Raw genomic sequence first — 7,127 nt, forward strand, 5'->3', positions numbered from 1 at the left:
AAAAAAACCCCCAACTTCCCAGCATGAATGTGGCAGCACATCACTATTCTCCAGCCCCTGGAGATGCTGAAGCTGTCTTTGCATTTAGCTGTGCAGTTGGCAGGAGATGATAGCGTCTTGGGGCAGGAGGAGGGATGCAAGTCCCATCTGAAAGGATGAGGTAGTGCTGATTATCTCAGATTAAGGGTCACATCAGCCAGCTGGGAACTGCTGAGCAGAGATAACAGCAGCTTCAGCGGCTGTCTCTCTGGCTTTAAATATCCCTGCAAGAAGGAATGGGAGGAGGGAACTGTGTCAGATTTATTGTGACCAGATTTATTTCCTATTAGATGCGAATAATGGTAGGAACAGCAGGGTCAGTCAGACCCAGACCTGGCATTGAATTCCCACTTCATGTGGAATAAGGTGTTTGTAATGTGTCGTGGTTTAAGCCCAGTTGGGAACTCGGCAACACAGCCCTCGCTCACTCCCTCCTCTTCCTCCCCCTCCTCTAGGAGGGATGGGAAGGAGAATTGAAAGAATGCAGCTCCCACGGGTTATAACTAAGGTATAACACAAACCACTGCTGCTACCACCAATAATAATGATAAGGGAAATAACAAGGGAAGAGAATACAACCGCTCACCACCCACCGACTGATACCCAGCCCGACCGAGCAGTGATCCAGCCCTGCAGGGTAACTGCCCCCAGTTTATACAGTGGGCATGATGTGCTGTGGTATGGAATACCTCTTTGGGTAGTTTGGGTCAGGTGTCCTGTCTCTGCTTCCTCCCTGTTTCCACTCCTCCCTGGCAGAGCATGAGACTCACAAAGTTCTTGGTCAGAGTAAACATTACTAAGCAGCAACTAAAAGCATCGGTGTTATCAGCACTGTTCCCAGGCTGAAAGTCAAAACCACAGCACTGCACCAGCTACTAAGAAGGAGAAAAATGACTGCTACTGCTGAACCCAGGACATAATGATAAGGATTGAATCCTGCTTTTAAGACTCTTACACACACTACAGCTCTTCATGGGAATGAGCCCTGGTTTGTGTGTATATACTCAGCAGGGGTTGTCCAGCTGTTGGGCTTTGCCTGTCAGTTCTCAAACGCTTCATCTCAGATGTGGTGCAATTGCACCTGAGCAAGCCCGTGTCTAAATGAAAGGAGACCATTTCAGGGATGGTGATTCCACAACTGCCCTGACGCAGCTTGAGGCCGTTTCCTCTTGTCCCATCCCTTGTTCCTTGGGAGCAGAGCCCAGCCCCTCCTGGCTGTATCCTCCTGTCAGGCACTTGTAGGGAGCCATCAGGTCCCCCCTGAGCCTCCTCTTCTCCACACTGAACCCCCCCCCCCAGGGCCCTCAGCTGCTCCAACTCACCCCAAAAGCCCACCACAGAGCAGAAGGGGTGGTTGGAGTTGGGGTTGACCCTAAGGACCGCACTGGGACAGGTAGGCAGAGGTGTAACATCTCTGAGAAAGGTAATTCTTGTCTCACAGAGCCAACCAAGGGCACCCACTGCTCCGCATGGGAAGGTTGTTTGGGATCCTACCCAGCCTAGGCTTGGCAAACACTGCCCATTGACGGCCTGTGCTGGGTCTCTCTGTTCGGTTCCCATTAATCTCTGCAGAAAGGGGATTCAGACGCACGCCTGGGCTGTGGCCAAAAGCCTTTGTGCCACTGCTTTGGTGGCAGAGCCTGCTTGCAATGAGCTGCCAAGGCACCAAAGGAGGCTGAAAGCCTGTGTGCAACAAGCCCCACCGGCAGCAGGAAGCAGGGGTTGCTCTCATGGAGGAGCCACCGCTGCTCCAGAAGTTTATTCCATCCACGTAAGCTGCTTGGGCAGCCCTCTCCTCCATGCAGGGATGCTCAAAGGAGCTGCAGGAGCTGGAGGCAAAGGCTGAAGAGGAGGGTAAAATCCAGGATGTGGAGCTAAATGAAGGTAATTCTTTGTGATAAAGTACCATCAGGTGCATAAGAGCTAAACTGTGGTTGATTCAGCAATTAAGTGAGGTCTGCTTAGCACTACAAGTGACTTCCACTGTCAAAATATGCTTTGCTCCTTTTAATACTCCTGTGGGATAGGGAAACACCCCAGTCAGAGATGGTATTGGAAGCATAACAGACAGGTGAAGACCCAGCTCTACAAAGCTTTTGGGTGCCCTGATGTATTTCTTCAGTCACTAAGGCCAGATAAAGGCCACAGTGGCTTGTCCAAGGGCTCAGGTAGGAAGTAGAGATGCAACAAGAGTTTCCCCACCTGAGTTAAGCTACTTTGTAGAGGTACTTGCAGGAAAACCCCCCAGTCAATAAGGATATCTGGATCACTTTCTGGAGACACTTTTGTCTCTTCACTGAGTGTAAAAGTGTGAGTATCAAATAGGGTGATGACTTAGAATTTCTCCACTGCTTACAGCTGCATCCATCAGGGTCTGTAGCAATAGGACAAGGGGTGATGGGTTTAAACTGAAACAGGGGAAGTTCAGGTTGGAGATAAGGCAGAAGCTCTTCCTTGTGAGGGTGCTGAGGCGCTGGCCCAGGGTGTCCAGAGAAGCTGTGGCTGCCCCATCCCTGGCAGTGTTCAAGGCCAGGTTGGACACAGGGGCTTGGAGCAAGCTGCTCCAGTGGAAGGGGTCCCTGCCCGTGGCAGGGGTTGGAACTGGATGAGCTTTAAGGCCCCTTCAACACAAACCATTCTGTGATTCTATGATTCCAAATCTGATGTTTAGTGTTACTACATTTGACCATCTATCCTGCTCCCAGGGACCATTTCTCTTCATAAGCAGGTCCATCTTTAGTACATCACTGCACACATACATAGATTAAATCTGCTATGAAAATTGGATGCTGTACACTTTGGGCCCGTCCCCTTAGCCCTGGAAGAACAGAAATCTGCAATACATGACCTGGGTATATTGTAAAGTCTATGGATTGATCTCAAGCAAACCAGGCTGCATCAGATTCAGCTCTAAGTAAAAAACATCAACCAAGAGAAGTTTCTTATAGAAAGTCTACATATTCCCTATTTCACTCCCTTTCTTTCCTTTTAGGAAGACTATTTCAAGGCCAGGTTGGACAGAGGCTTGGGTGACACAGTCTAGTGTGAGCCGCCCCTGCCCATGGCAGGGGCTGGAACTGGATGAACTTTAAGCTCCCTTCCAACCCAAACCATTCTATGATTCTATGATTACTGGGACCCTTTTAAGCAAGAAGCCAGGATTGAACCAAGAACCTGTAAAGAAACATAAAACAAGCAAAACAAAGCCAAGTTCCTCAGAGGAAGAGGTTTTCTCCTCCTTCCATTCCAGTCAGTGCACTCCAGAACCCTGGTTTCAAGAAGAAACTACAAATACTGGAGGAGATTTATGCTTTTGGGAGGCACTATGCTCATTCCTTCCCTTTTCCTCTAATTAAGGCATTCCAGGAGTTATTACAGGAGGTGTTAGCAATGGTATCAAAGCTCTTCATAACGACTAACTCAACCCCCTCAATGACACTTAAGGCCTAATGCAGAATATAGGAAAGTTATTAAAAAGCCTTTTTCTGACTCTTATTTTCATGATAACACAAGAGAGAAGAAGAAAAATACCTGTCAATGTACATGGATAGATTCATATTTAGACCATGACACGGTAGATGATGGGGATGGTATGGTGAGCCTTTGGGGTTGCCTTAACCCCTCTGCACCAGGCCCATCAATCATATTAAAATAGGTACCCACTGCCCCACATTTATAATGCCTTTAACATCTCAATGCCCCTCTTTTAGTGGAGTTTGCTCAACTTCCATGCAATGAGGGTATGATAACTCCATAGCAGGAAATATCTGTCTCCCGTTGAACCTGATGGGATATAGGTGCCCAAGGGATTGCTGTTCTGCTTTGTTTGCTCAGGGTTGCCCAGCAAGTCAGTGGCAGAACATGGATTTCAATGCACATCTCCCATAGTTTGTGCCAGGGCTTGCGCAGTCTCAATTCTTTCAGCTCTTGTAGTTTGCTTCTTGCATTCAAACACGAGCTTGCCTGGTTACAATCCCTCCCACTGTCTGCACTGCTTTGGCAAAGGAGAACTGAAATGGGCTTTGCATGACTCCAATGCAAACCCACAGGCTGGCTGGGGGACCTGGAAAAGACACCACTAAACAGGCAAAGGCTTTTTAGCTTTATAAAGAGAAACGTAGTGGCTAAAAGTGGTAAATAAACCAGCCAGAAGTGGTTTAAAGACAGCAAATAAGAAATGTTTGGTCATTTCCATAAAGCACAAACTAGAGGTCATGTAATTAAATTACCAGGTTGAAGCTACAAACATACTTGATGATCTTAAAGGTCTCTTCCAACCTAGTTGATTCTATGCTGCATCCCTTCATGCCATTAACCAGTGAAGCTAATAGCTGTTCTTGGGGTCTGAAGACTGAGATTTCCAAGGGCCCATGTAACTGCTGCTCCAAAGACCCGGAGCAGCCTTTGTTTCAGCTGCTGAGCAGCACCAGCCTTCGCTCTACGTGCAATATGAATACTGTAATGTCCTGCTGGGCTGAGCTGAATTTGCCTCGAAGAGATGATGTGCCCTTAATCAGCTTTTCTGCCAGAGATAGAGGGATGGGGGGTGTACAATGAGATATAAATCAGCTGTCTCCACTGCGCCCCTCGGATAGATGAAGTGAGGGGAGTGATCCCGCTTATGGCCCTTTGATTTGAATGCAGCGTAAACAACACAGATTTATTCAGGCCAGGGGAATACCGAGCAGCTGATCACATGCTAAATATTAATGCCCAGCTGGGGGATTCCTCGGAACAGTGTTTTTCCAGCCCTCCGTAATGAAGCTGGCAGCAGACGCTCTCCGGAGCTCATTAATGGGGTGGGAACGTGCCTGTAAATCCAGACTCACATGGGAAGAGGATGGGGCTGGATCTGCTTTGGCTGCAGACGAGGGTTTTGATAGTGGAAAGGAAGCTTTTCCAGCTCTGAACTGGTGAGACTATCCCCCTTGCTCTGTGACCAAGGTTCCTTGGCTGGAGACAGTTTGCTTTCTAATGGAGGGGCAGAGAGGAGAGCTGATGGCTTTGACTGCAAGTCAACAGTAGATAGAACAGATGATGGAGGCTCAGGGCATTCCTTCCCCCTTTCCCTGTCGCCTGCTCAGTCTCCAGTGCCAGGCCTTGATGCAGTGTTTCTGTTTCCAAAAGGAATGCCCCCTCCATCAACCTGGGATGATGGTGACCTCTGAGAGAAGCACTGATGTTGCCTTGGTCAGCATCCAGCCGCCCTTCTCAGACAGATGGGAACGTGATCAGCACACAGTGTATTATATGAAACACCTTTCTATAGGGCTTTCATACAACCTCACTCCTTTCCTGGAGTGGTTTTGATCTCAGCCTGTTCCCCCCTGATGGGGGACAATAGATCTTGGCTTGGTTTTGGTTTAGGTGTTGACACATGGGTATGCTTAAACCTGGCTGTGTTATAATCAGCACCTTAGGAACTGCTCTGTCCAGGGCTGACTCTTTCAAGAGGGCTCAGCCCATCTACTGAGACACTGGCAAAGGCCGGAGGATGCTCTTCTCTCAGCAGAGGTGGGTTTGGAAGAGAATTAGTGGAAGGGTTTGGCCAAGCTCCATCCTTGAAGGTTTCCAAGCCACAGCTGGATAAATCCCTCAATCCAAGCCCCAGAGCTGTGAGCAGGAGGCTGCACCAAAGGTCCCTTGACTGTGATCCTAAGGGTCTGCCATTGAAGTTTGACAGAAGAAGCTATTAAACAACAGGAAGAGCATCTCTCCTCCTCCAGGTAATGTAAATGTGCAAAAGGAGACCATCCATCCACTGCAGACCAAGGAGTGATCTGCAGGTACAACTTGGGGTTAAAATGCCCCTAAATACATATGGATCCCATGCTGGAATTCCCACTTTCTAGCCTTTGTTCTACTGCTGTTAGTCACGCTGCCTTAACACATTCCACTCCAATGCAGATGCATTTTCACTTCTTTTAAAGGCCTTTCTTCTACGGGAGGTTTAATCTTCCCCCACCTCCGTGTATCCATGTCCCCAACCTTTATCTACCCCTATAATTGCATAGATACTATGGAGAAATGCTGCTTCCATAAAGGCCAGCGAGGTCAAAATGGAAATGCAGGGATCTCAGCATGACATTTATTTGTCCATCAGCTGATACACACGGAAAGTGTCAGAAGAGGTGATTGATGGGCTGAGCATTGCCCAGCCATGTACAGTCAGAGGCAACAGCCTCTTTGTGTGCAGACCAGTCCCCAGATCGCTGCTAAATAAAGGCACATGCAAGTAAACGAGAGAATTCCCTATGTGTGTATTCCAGATGAGAAGGAATAGATGTATTTATTCCTTCCTTTGTCAGTCTTTAACCCATGTATTCCAAGAAATACGGAGGGAGTGAGGAAAACGAAGTGAATAATAAGAAGGGAATGGAGCTACTCCACTGGGAATTCATCCAAACAGATGGATCTCCCACTGTATGAATATCTGATCATGTTTCTTGCAGGGAATGAGGAGGAAAGAAGCAGGAATAGCAGCAGATCAATACCTGGCACCGAGAATGATGCCATCAGCAGGATATGGGGTGTTTGATCATGGTTTGGTTTATATGACACCAGGCCTGTTGGTAGCAGACAGGATACCCATGTCTCAGTGGGGAGAAAAGATCTTTGTACAGGAGTTTAGCTGGGTTCATTAGAAGAGATTTGAACTAGATTTGAAGGGGGAAAGGGATAAACCCATGCTTAATAGAGGTAAGCCTGGGGACGGCATGCCAATGTCTGATGTGCGAGTGAGGTCCTTTGATCTGCTGTCTCAGTGGAGGTAGGGGATTGAGATCCGTGCAGCAGCAAAGGTGCAGGGTTATTATGTGTTAAACACCACAGAAGTGCCTGAGAATGGTCACATAGGAATTAGGGGCTTCTCCCCCCAAAAAGGTGGTGGGATCAACAGCCCAACTGAAGTGCACCTACGCAGATGCAGGCAGCAAGGGCAATGAACAGGAGGAGCTGGAAGCCATTGAGCAGCAGGAAAACTGATGCACTTGTCAAAGGGATCTGGACAAGCTGGACCAACAAGCTGATGCTAATGGGATGATGGGATGAGGTTCAACAAGGCTCAGTGCTGGGTCCTGCACTTGCAT

This window comes from Pezoporus occidentalis, unplaced genomic scaffold (assembly GCF_034315485.1).
Source record: "Pezoporus occidentalis ecotype Australia unplaced genomic scaffold, CSIRO_AGI_Poc_V1 ctg6, whole genome shotgun sequence".
Taxonomy (NCBI): domain Eukaryota; kingdom Metazoa; phylum Chordata; class Aves; order Psittaciformes; family Psittacidae; genus Pezoporus; species Pezoporus occidentalis.